Source organism: Anas acuta, chromosome 4 (assembly GCF_963932015.1).
Source record: "Anas acuta chromosome 4, bAnaAcu1.1, whole genome shotgun sequence".
In the NCBI taxonomy this organism is placed as follows: Eukaryota; Metazoa; Chordata; class Aves; order Anseriformes; family Anatidae; genus Anas; species Anas acuta.
In genome coordinates this window covers 59,677,469-59,689,574 of record NC_088982.1, presented here as the reverse complement: position 1 = coordinate 59,689,574, position 12,106 = coordinate 59,677,469, and the positions used below count along the sequence as shown (strand labels likewise).

The following is a 12,106-nucleotide window of genomic DNA, read 5'->3' as shown; positions in this document are numbered from 1 at the left end:
TGAAAGACATACCAGTCTGCTATTGCATACTGACTTTGAATAAAGTTAACCAAAATAGCCAGCAAGGGAAGCAAAGATTAAAGTAACAGGTTCAAAGTAACACTCAGAATCTACAGCCCATTTGCTGTACCCCAGTGCGTTTCAAAATACTACCACCCCCCAAAAAAGTGCTAAATATAGATATACTGCCTCTTTTCTGATTTAATCTTTGCAGACATTTCTTGTCTGAGCCTGTAAATCCATGCAAATGCACTCAAATAAGATTCTTTTCCTCTTCTCCACTCACATCAGTTTTATCAATTTATGTTGCTGTCTGCAATTGGGTGGAAAACATGAAGTACAGATGCTACCAGAAAGCAAAGCACAAGCCACCATGGACACAACAGCAAGTGTGGAAGTGCCAACGCCATGTTCATGTTCTAAGGGAAGAACACCACGACACTCATCACCTTCCTTTTATTTTTTTTGTTCTTCTGGCACACAGACATTTTTCCAAATGTAGAACACTGATCAGGACTTCCACATAATGATTTTCTTCTTAACCCAATATTAAATGTGCTTTAATACAAAAAGATCCAAGATTACCTATGCCTTAATGATTTTTCCACCACGTATGAAAGCTTGTGGCCTCTCACATCAAATAATTTTGTTCCATTTTTAACCTCTAGATCTTTGAACTGACTTTACTGGTGACTTTATTCCTTCCTAGTACATCTTTATCTGAAAAAACTCATTAACTTGTTGGTTATATCATTAACTAGTTACTAATCAAAGTGTTAAATTAGATCAAACATTGACCTGATTTCCATGAGACCCCACTACATATCTTTCGTGCCATCCACGTCTGAGTACAACACGTTGTTGCTTATTATTATATTTTGTTTGCAGTCTTTCAGACAGCTTTCAGTCCTTGGGTTACTCAAGCGAGTTTCCATTAACTTTTCAATGAGATTTCGCAAATCAATTTTTTAGTAATTCCTGCCATCAAAAATGTTCCTGCTTTCCTTTTGTCAGCTATTTATTATATGATATAAAGTTTATGTTTGCCTGATATTCTTTTTTTCTTTCCCTACTCTATTTATTGCTCAGTAAGCTTGGAGTGTTTGTAAAAGCATTGTTTCAGTATGTTACCAAAACTTATAGTTTGGACTCTTGCACAGTGCTGCAATTTTCAGGATCATGCTTTTTGATCAGCAGTACATTTATTGTATCCCAGTGGCATCTTCACAAATCTCCATGACTTTTCATAAATCACTGCAGGTGGTGTGGTCCATACCATTTGGAGCCTGGGATGCATACACTTAGAATATTTGATCTGTACTCTTTCCCATCCTGAACAAAATGCTTTCTTACCAGGTCCAATTGCTCTTTAGACAAAAACCTTAAACGTAAGTTTTATTCTTCTGGAATTTACTAAGTGCTTTCATTTCCTATAATAATAATTAATAGTAGTTTTAAATAAAAATTTAAATTAAAAATAGCTTTTAGAGTATATGTATACCTTCGAACAGCATTAGTAATACATTTCCTTTTTTTCCCCTTTTCTCCATTGTTTCATACTATCCCAGTATCTTTAAAATTTATGCATATTCTGGTTCACCCTCCTTTCCCAATATCATGACCAGGCTCATATTTACTCTATGTGCTTTGCATGAAAGACGATTGTATAAGAATGATCCTCCAGCACTTGGGAAACCAAGCTAGAAATCCTAAGAGCATTTTTTCTGCAATTCAGACATTCATAGAAGAATAACTGAATAACTTTATTCATGTTTTTTGTTTGTTTTCTTTCAATTTGAAGACAGCACAAGCTCTCATGTGTTCTGTGCCTTCACTTCCTGAGGATTTCTAAAATTGTTTTTGTAAGACTCAAAGTCTTTTAACTTGTGTTGTTCACAAAGTCAAAAACACATAAACGCGTCCTGTCCAAAAATTCTCCGTGTTTTGGGGTATAAGCTTCCATGTTACAGTTCTCTCACACTAACATTCGAGCCTCTTGAGATTTTTAATTTTTAACAAGCCAATTATTTGTCAATTTAAGATGCAAATCTTGCTTTTTTCATAATAATAAATTAAGATACTACACATCTTTTTCTTTTCCCCTCCCATCTTATGCATTTACTTAGGAAGTAGCTCAAGTTGAGCTTTATACCTAAGAAGATTCCCTGTTAATTTGATTCCCTCTTGTCACCTAAGCAAGTTAACCTCCTTGATGCATTTCCACCTGTAGTCATCATCCAAACATAACTTTGCAGTAGATTTCCTGTTGTTCATATAGTATCCTGGAGTATTCAGCTCCTTGCAATTAACATAGTAGTTTTCCATCCACACTCTTTCTGTCCTCGGGTCTGTAAGAGGCAGCCACTTCAGCTCATTTCGTACAATTTCCCTACAGCCTGCGTAAAAAAAGTATCTTGGAAATTTCATTCTCTGTAGCAGCTATAGATCCCTGAACTGTTAACATTTAGGGTTATAACTTCAAATGTGTGGAAACTTGCAGAATGTGTAGAATACAGTTACACTGAAATCTTGTTTTAGGGTAGTCAAAAATAGAGTGCTTTGGCAACATGCCTCATAGTACTATAATAGTAAAGAAACCTTTGGTTAATATTCCTGTCTAGCTCTAAAAAATTCCTTTTTTTTTTTTTTTTTAAGCCCAGGTTAGCTTTGGAAGCTAAGCTTGAAATTGGTGATCAATTTAAAGTATTGACAGGAAATTAACAAAAATTCCATTCAAATGCATAAACATTTTTTTTTCCCCCTGAGGTAATGTTATAAGTGAGTAGAGAAGCTACCATTAGAGTAATGAAGTGTATGTTCCATTCATTTACATTTCTGGATTCCTTTTTGCTGTTTTAAATTCTTTTTCTCCAGGTATTTACTCTTGTTATGATTAAAATTTGATGTGCAGCTAGCAATACCTGTTTTTTTTTTTTTTTTTATTTAAAATAATATCTTGCCCCCAACTGTCATTTGTTAGCTGCAGTTCTTGTGATCACTCTGAAGCAAGGAAGAAATGCTCCTATCTCTACAGTAAGCACTGGGAATACTGTAAGTGCTGCTAAAGTACACGTTAATAATGACAAGAGTACTAACTTTATCTGAGCTATTTTCCTTAGTTGCTCTTCAGAATCAGTCCACCCATCTAACATTAATGCTTTACTAACATCCACCAATAATTTGCCAAAATATTTAACTTTAAAATTGACAAATATGTCTTGGCTGCACATACTTAAATACTAAAAGAAATCTGGAAAGCAAGCTGTATGCTGCGTGTGTGCATTTTATATATACACAGATATGAAACCTCATTATGTGCATTATCGTCAGTCTATAAGCATTTCTCACATTCCATAATGTTTTAGCCAGGAAAATCAGTATCACATAAAAGTGGACCCCTTTATTCAGCGATGTAGTATTTCAAATAAGAGGCAGCAGCATAAGAGCCTGAAACTTTCAAAATAACCAATAACAAGAAACAAGAGATAGAGTCTCTATGACCCTCCCCTCCTTCCCCCCCATAGGGGGAATACTTATGGGGTTAGATTGGATCTTTTGTCATAGTATGTCTTGTTTCATGGTCACACTACTCAATTATGTAAATAGCGGCTTTCACCAGAACCTATCTAGTGCCCACAATCCTTAACAACACAAATCTTTGTGAGTTAAGACTTGAACTAATTAAGAGCTAACACAAGGTTAGATGGATATAGTCTGTCAAGAACCAGCATGGCTTCTGTAAAGAGCAAACCTACCCACAAGCCTGTAGGGAGTTTCAGCAGGTAACAGTAAGTGGATGTTTAAGACGATCAAGTGGAAAAAAAAATAATTATATTTTTAATAACTATTTGACAAGTTTCCACATCAGATATTATCAAGGAATCTGAGTCAACTAATGTCAACTTTCCAACGCCCATGGAGATGAGTAACAAGAACAGCCCACCAAGGATCACTGCTGCAACCAGTTCTATCCAACATCCTTAACAATGATTTGCAGAAGGTGGTTCACAGGGTAAGCGCACAATAGACATATGATACTGAACTCTTTGATAGTAAGGAACTCTAAATAGTTCTCATAGAGTGTGGAAAAGATAGCAGATGCTTAAATATATATAGATAGATGCCCAATTAATACATATTAAAAACATATATATATATAAAAATACATACATGTAAAGAAACCACAACCCAAACCATCTACCATTAATCCAGATCTGAGAATGACTATGTAGGAAATAGTTGTTGAGTCATCATTGATGATTCTCTGATGTCATCAGCTCAACACACAGCAGGACTCAAAATGAAACAACGAGATGTTGGGCACTCCTCAGAAGAGGTATTAAGAGTAAGGCAAGTCTTGTTTATAAAAAGACCTTCTAAAAACCTTGGCAAGTCCACATCTTGAGCAGCACATGTGACTCCACATCTCAGGAAGGACATATTTGACTTTTATACCAGAGAAATACAGCAGAAACCATAGAAGAACAGACAAGGGCAACAGAAATGATTAAAGCGTTGCAGCAGCTGCTATGTAACAAAAGATGAAGAAGGCTAGGACTCTCTAATTCAGAGAGAACAATACAAAGGGAATGTGATTAAGCTTTAGTAACTCCTGAAAGTAGTGAAGAAGTAAACACATAACTGTTGCTCACTAAAATGCATAATACTAGAACTAAGAACTACTTGATAGAACTAACAAAAGAACAAAAAAGCAAATAAAATAGAGTACCTCACACAGACAATAGCACTTATTATTACTTGTTATTACATCTCAAGGTTGTGGAGGCAAACAGCATCTGGAAATTTGGAAGAAGACAAAAACTCATTCAGTAGGTACATAAATGGAAATTAAGATGATAAGGAAGATCTTACCTTCCAATACCCTAAAACAGTGGTTCTGAGATATTGAAGAGAAAGAGGACAAACACTAGACCCCATAAAACAGTGAGGCTCAGGTGCTTTCCCTAATTAGCACTTCCCATTGCCTGCTCTTAGACCTTGAAAATAACCTAACTGGGTGGCCCATTGATCTGACTCAGCTGATGTTCTTAATCCACTTCACCTTTTACCCTGAGAAATTCACTTCAGTTTTTGGAACCATGAAAATGCAATTACTAATACAAGCAATCACATGTTTACCAGGCAGCATGTTAGTTAAAGTAATATATGTCATTTCAAAGTGAAATGGAAGAGTTTACTTAATACAAGGAACAAAAATAATGTATTTAAAATAAGTAATCATTTTAGTTTCAATATAAAAGATGTTTGCATTCCTTTAGAAATACACACTTTCTGTCACAAAGGCATTTATTTTTATCAACTGAGAAGTAATATTGTGCATTTTAAAAACAATATATTAAATGTGTCTTTATGATTCTGCACTGACTTTGATAAGTGTAAGATTGTTAAATTCTAGCTTGTGTGTCACTTTGTGTCACTTTTTGGGATTGTTGGGTTTTGTACCTGCGAAAAAAGAAATTTGACAGAAAACACACCATCTCCCAAACTACTTTCCCCAAATAAACTGGAAGAAACATAGCAATGAGTGTGACCTGTTTATGAAATGACCATATATTAAAAAATCAGTCATAGTTATTTCTGACCTTTAGCAACATGTTATTAAAGATTATGATGTAACTAAATTGGTGAGGTTTTTCTCTTAAAAGAAACAAATTAATTCTGTGTACTTTTGATATTGGATGGCAATGTTTTCTTTCTCGGAGAAAGAAGTATTTTCAAAAGGATAACAACTCTGGTTAGTGAAGAGCAAAACACAAAAACTATATTCAGATAAAACCTCTGGTCTCTTGTCTGGATTAAAAATCAGAAACAAATGTATTTGGTCCAGATTAACATTTCCCAGTTTTTCAGGTCATAAATATATCTTCTCTTGTTTTTGGCATTGTGCATTTCAGAAAAGCCTTTATATATTGCTTTATATTTCTACACCACACACAAATATTGTAAGTACTGAACAGAGTTAGCTATAACAAAACAGAAACTCTACCGTTCTAACACAGAAAAGCAGACTGTTGTCCAGGATTATGGAAATGCTCCCAACACAGATCTCTTACTAAGCAATATTATTTCTTGTTTCTTCTTTGTTGAAAATGGCACTACTGAAGAGTTAGATGTTTGATGGTCACATTTTGTCTTTTCTCATATACGATGCACAATTTCTAAAAATGTATTGCAGTTTATAGACAGTAAATCCAGCACTGATTTATTACTACTGACACTAAAGAGTATAGAACCACTTTTCAAACCCATCTCTCACATTTGTCTGTACCTGAAATTAATAAAAGTGGAAAAGATTAAACTCCTTGTCAGGAACAGAATATTAGCAATGTGCTCTGCTGTAAACAGACTTCACTTTTATGTCATAAAAATAAAATATAATAATAATAATAATAATAATAATAATAATAATAATAATAATAATAATAATAAAACAACCCACATAATTAACTATACATAATTAAACTCATTAAACTATGTTTGTTTGTTTGTTTTTGTGCTAAGCACTAGATTTAGTGGAAGTTTCAGGTCCAGATCTCTGATAGAATTATTCAAGTTCAAGTGTCTCTCCAGAGCTGGTAAAACTATTTAATCCTCTTGCAGTCCGACTGTAGTCAAGTCAGTAGACACGAAAGAGGGAACTTTGAAGTCAGAAAAGTCACTTGATGTTTGGTCTTTCAAGAAAAAGTCTAGGGAGTCTAATAGGACAAAGCTCAAATCTTGTGGTCTCATTTGAAATTAAAGATAACAAAGACCCATTAAATATGCATAAATTCATAGATGAAGGTGGAACCTTGAATCAACAAATTCTTGTGTTTACAAAGTAGGATTAATTTGAACATTCAGATATACTGACGGCTTCTGTAGATCATGACCTCTAACAGGTAGCAGCAGAAGTATGCCAGAGACAGTAGAACAGTACTACAGTAGTAGTTAAGTACTACTTGAAATTAGGTTGGGTCAGAAACTGTCTAGGAAAAGAGCATCTATCACTGACCTGGACACTGAAAATGGCAGTTTTTCACACCAGTATACCACACCAGGGAAAATGTTCTTTAACATCTTCATTTTGATTTAAATAAAATCCATATAGATGGATGTAAAGAAATGTAGGTATTATACTATTTAATTCTGACATTTCTAAATTTTCAAACAAAAAATATTTTTTTTAAAAAAAAGGCCATTTGAGAATACTTGCTTTAGTGAACAAAGTGGTTTATTATAGTCCTGTGCCACCTGGTTTGCAATTAGCAGTTATAAATCATGAGAAATCATTGACCCAACATATTATTATGATGGAGAGAACACAAATATCTGTAATGACCATAATTAGACCTTTGAAAATTGAAATAAGCAAAATCATTAAAGCAGTCAATTTGTGAGTCAGACAACCACTGAAACTACTGACTAGTTTGTTTGCACTATGTAACTCAGTTACATAGGCAAATTGCAGTTCATAACACACTATGCAGGCATTTTGCAGGAAACCATGTTTAATTCGCTCCTATCCTTAAGGATACCACCTGCTGTGGTTCAAGTACTGCAGCAATACACTGCAAAAAGATAGGATAGAACAGCCAACAGACCAGGAGCCTTTTGAATAAATTACATAGTCCCAGTTCACAAAAATGCAACCAAGTAATGCAAATTGGCACATAAGGAAGTGGCATACACTATACCACACAGCTATTGTTTGTCACCTGAAGAGTTGTGATCCTGGGCACCGCAAAAGAGACGGAGCCCACGTTGAGTGTGTGAATTTAAATAATGCTGAGTGGACATATATTTCTAGAAGAAAAAGGTAAAAAAAAAAAAAAAAAAAAAAAAAGGATACACTTTAAATACAGACTAAACAGAGAAAAAAGTGGACTATTGCTCTGGAAAGCATTGGCTGACAGCACACAGATTAATGATCATGAACTCAAATCATTGCATATATGTATATAAACAAAAATATCTGAGAATATTATTATGTATAAAGGTATATTCTGACAGAGACCCTGCAGTATATCTTGCTCTTCTGCTCATCAGAAAGATCTCTAAATAGTTCTGGAACTTCCTTCTCATAACAGACACTCAAGGATTGTGAACAATATTGAAAGAAAGCCACAAACAAAAAATGAATACCTAAGGACCTGTTTTACAATTAAAGATTCAAAGAACTCAAGCTGTTTCTTTTAACAACAAGTAAGAGGAACAATTTGATTGCTCTATGGAAGTATCTCTATGGAGAGAGAAGCAAAAATAGGTAGGAAAGTGCTCTTTAATCTAGCTGAGAAAATGAAACAAGAAGTAAAGGTTAGAAGGTAAAGTGACACATATTAAAATTCAAAATTAGGCACACTTTTCCACCCCAACCAATTAGCAAGTACATCAGTAAATTCTTTTCCTACTGATGCCTTTTGAAGAGCTCTCTTCTAATTTGAAAAGACACAATTATATATGAATTTCTGATCACTGCTGCTTTCTTACGAATAAAGATAAAAATGATTTTATAAGATTAATGACCATCCTCTATAGAAGGAACAGGGAAGAGGAGTGCCATTGTCTTCAGTCCTGTTACAGAGCTAGCAACTTGTTGAAATGTAAACTTAACAGAAGTTTCAGTAGACTTGCCATAGTTTAAATGAGTCAAATTATCAAATTATCAGTGGTGTTCCCATGGAAAGAACTTCGCTGAGAACAAATAAAAGCCTGAAGTTTTGAGCTGCTTAGGGTTTGGGGCATTTCAGTTATGGCTTCACTTATGTATGAAGTTTCTGAGTACTTTTGACTTTGGTACTTTCAAAAACAGAAGTGCAAATTCTTAACATGTCTTATAAAAAGACTTCTGCCATGTAATGTCAGTCATGTTTCATCATAATGAAATAGCTCAACAGTGACTGAACAAACTGGAAAAAAAAATAATAATCATTAAAAAAAAGTCAAGTTTTCAGTAACATTAGGCAGACAACATTAACAGATTATATTCCACATTGTCAGTTGTAACAAGAATAATAATTGAAGTCAATTGCCAAATCCAAAACAATGTAATACACGTAAGTATTCTAGCTAAAAGGTTTCTAGCCATTTTTCAACTACATTCACAGGCTTAAAATAAGTTGATGATCTAAAAGTAGAATCTTTAAAGAACAGGAGAGTAGAACAATTTTGATTAACTGATCATTTATTATATGCTAAGCGTGGAAAGATGAATACTGTGGAACTCAAGCTGTTCTGCACTTTCCTAGTTTTATTGTATCATTGAGAATCTAAACCAGACCAAATTGGTTAAATCATTTTATTTACTGCAATATTCATTTTTTCTTTGCTCATTTTTGTGCTAGTGTCTTTGACTAAATTTGTCTTCCTGGTTGAGGTAATGCTATTCCGCCACTAATAATCGGAAAAACAGTCTTTTTCACCTCTTTCCATGAGATACATATTATATAGATACACGAAGCTATCTAGTTGCATCACTTTTCTTCCTTCTTTTTCTATGAATTATGAATTTCCCTTAGGTACATCAATATTTGACTACAAAACTACACAAAATCTAAAAAGTTAGCTCTAAATTAGGCAAAATAAATTTATTCTAAAGCAATCTCTATAAATTACATTAACTCTGGAATTTATCTTAATTCTACAATTAGCTTTCATATTTTTTTTTTATTTATTCCCATAAATGTGAATTTTACATTTTCACAAAATTTTGATTCTGTGGCTATTCAGTCACCTATTCCACTGGCTTTTTTGAGTTATGCAGCCACTGAACTGTTTGACATGAAAGTCAAACTGTTCACTGTTGCTCAAGTGTGCCTGCCTTGCAGCCGCCTGGTTGTGAGGAGCTTCTGATGCTCCAGATACCCAGTAATCCAACAGTGGATGTCAATCAAGAGCTGCCTTAGCAAAAAATTGCACATATCCTTAAAGAGAGAAAAAGAGCTGCAAACTGTGGCTTTTCTACTCCTTCTCCCCTGTCATTCTCAGTGACCAGACTAGTGTCTAAAAACCCAGGAACAGCGCAAAATAAAAAATAGCACGAGAAACAAGGTGTACCTTTTGTTGAATAATCTTTATCACTGTTATTTGCCTGGTGTTAGCAAATTACATGAAAATATTCAATGAGAAACTTAAAGATACTCTGAGAATCTTTTCAAAAACTTTGACATGAAAAATGTGTGTGCTGCATGTGGGGAATTATGCTTGGTTTTAAAGCTCCACAGTTGAACACACTTCAGCACTCTGGAGTTTGCTCTGTCTTCAGTTATTTTGTTCCAGAATATTGCCAGAAAGAGCAAGATTATCAAATTCTTTGATTTGTATATTGCTTCTTTAAAAGTTATACCAAAGTTTTATCTTGGAAATTCAACTGTTTTCTAATCTACAACTAAATTAACTAAATTAATAAGAGTGAACAGAGTGAAAGAAAGGCTCTTACTCTTGCTATCCCTTTAAGTGGAAAGTTCAATTGATTAATACTATGGAACCAGTAACAATACCCCTATCAAATTCAAGAAATACATAGTTTAGGGTCCAGAAATCTGGGTGATGTTTTTGAGTCAGGTAAGCTTGGATATAAAATTTTAGACAGCCTAAACCATCTAAGGAGATTCAAAACTGAAGAGCCATAGGCTTTTCTCCAACAGAGAAATAAAATGTTTCTCATGGGCAACAAATTGCTTTTTAAACTTTGACACGTGCCATTGAAATCTTGTTTAATTTCTTGACTGTGGAAAGTAATACACCAATCTGTTCCCCCCCCCCCAAAAAAAAAAAAAAAAAAAAAAACAGACAAAAAAAATATATATATGTATGTACATATGTATATCAGTTTCTAGCAAGTAATCAAATTTTCAGCCTCCTGGCAAGTTATGATTAAGTAGCCAAAGGGGGAAGAGGGCAGATTACTGGTGATAATAGGACTGCTGGTCAATTCCCATTTAAAGAAAGAATAACTTCTTGACTAAATCAAGCATGATGTTCTAGAAGAGACTTTCTCCAGTCTCTCACAGTCTACTAATTATCATCAGTTAAAACAGTCTCCAAAGTCAAAGAAAGGTAACTGTATGCTGACATCATCTTCTTCTGTGCTAGGGAAGAATATATATGGCAGGAGACTGACCCAATGTGATGCCTGTTACTGAAATTGAATGAATAACCTCATGGAAAGAGTAAGAGATACCAAGTTGCCATAACAAAACTTGCTCCAGACTCATGACTCACAGTAATGGTACTTACAGCATCAGGTCTTCTGACTTCCTCACTTACAATTATCCACTTTTCATCCATCTGTGGGGAACAGAGGTCGTGAATGAGAAATTCAGTCTTGTGGAGTGTTTTAATTCATTACTTCCATAAAAGGGGAATTTGTGTTATAAAACAGTCCTCTCCTTTTCTTTGCTTGATACTATACTCCCACTACCTCAGGAAGCAACCCATACTTGGCTTTTTGCTAAAGACTTTTGTGATACAGCACAGAAGTCCTACTCTGCATCAGCAAATTGTGACACATTTTTTTCCTTACCCAGGAAGTCATTCCTGGGACAAAATATGTGAAGAGAAGAGAAATCATGGGAGATGCTGACATGCATTGGAACAAGTAACTTGTGCAGGGTTCTAGGACCTGCCTGAGTACATGGGGACAGAGAGGATTTAGCAAATAGGGAAAATGTGAGATGGGTGTGTGATTAATTGAAGATAGTATTGGACTGCAATTCTGGTTTCAGAGCTGTAGGAGTAAATATAAGGGTAGAAGAGCTATAGTGAACTTGGGAGAACAGATGTTTTAGATGTCACTGCTGGTATCCAAGAGAATAAGAATAGAATTTCCCTTCATTCGTTTCATTTCTCTAGAATATTCACAACTGTAAATCATAAGCAACCTTACATCTAAGCACCATCTGAGTACACTGCAATAGAGTATATGAAAACGTAAATTCCCAGGGCAATCTTGTCAACGAAACAGACTTCCTTCTAAAGTGGCCAAATGGAATAATGTTGGAAACGTGGTCAAGGAGGAATGAAACGTTGAAATAATACAGTCCAAAGGAAACTGCAAGATTGGAGAGGTTTTCCTATGTTAAATGTTTCAGTTTGTACTCCATTT

At 34.6% G+C, this 12,106-nt stretch overlaps 1 protein-coding gene and 1 long non-coding RNA gene across 4 annotated transcripts in view; both read right to left on the bottom strand.

Moving 5' to 3' along the window:
* Positions 1-7,620, bottom strand: part of LOC137856281 (uncharacterized) — an 82,669-nt gene extending 75,049 nt beyond the window's left edge. The window contains exon 1 of one of the 3 annotated variants that reach the window (XR_011096326.1): positions 4,873-7,620. This is a non-coding gene — a long non-coding RNA (uncharacterized lncRNA). The remainder of the gene's footprint in view (positions 1-4,872) is intronic. The other 2 variants (XR_011096327.1, XR_011096325.1) reach the window with 2 other exon arrangements.
* The window catches only part of SGCZ (sarcoglycan zeta), a 444,923-nt gene that overhangs the window by 410,084 nt on the left and 22,733 nt on the right, over positions 1-12,106 (bottom strand). The gene's annotated exons all lie outside the window — the stretch shown is intronic.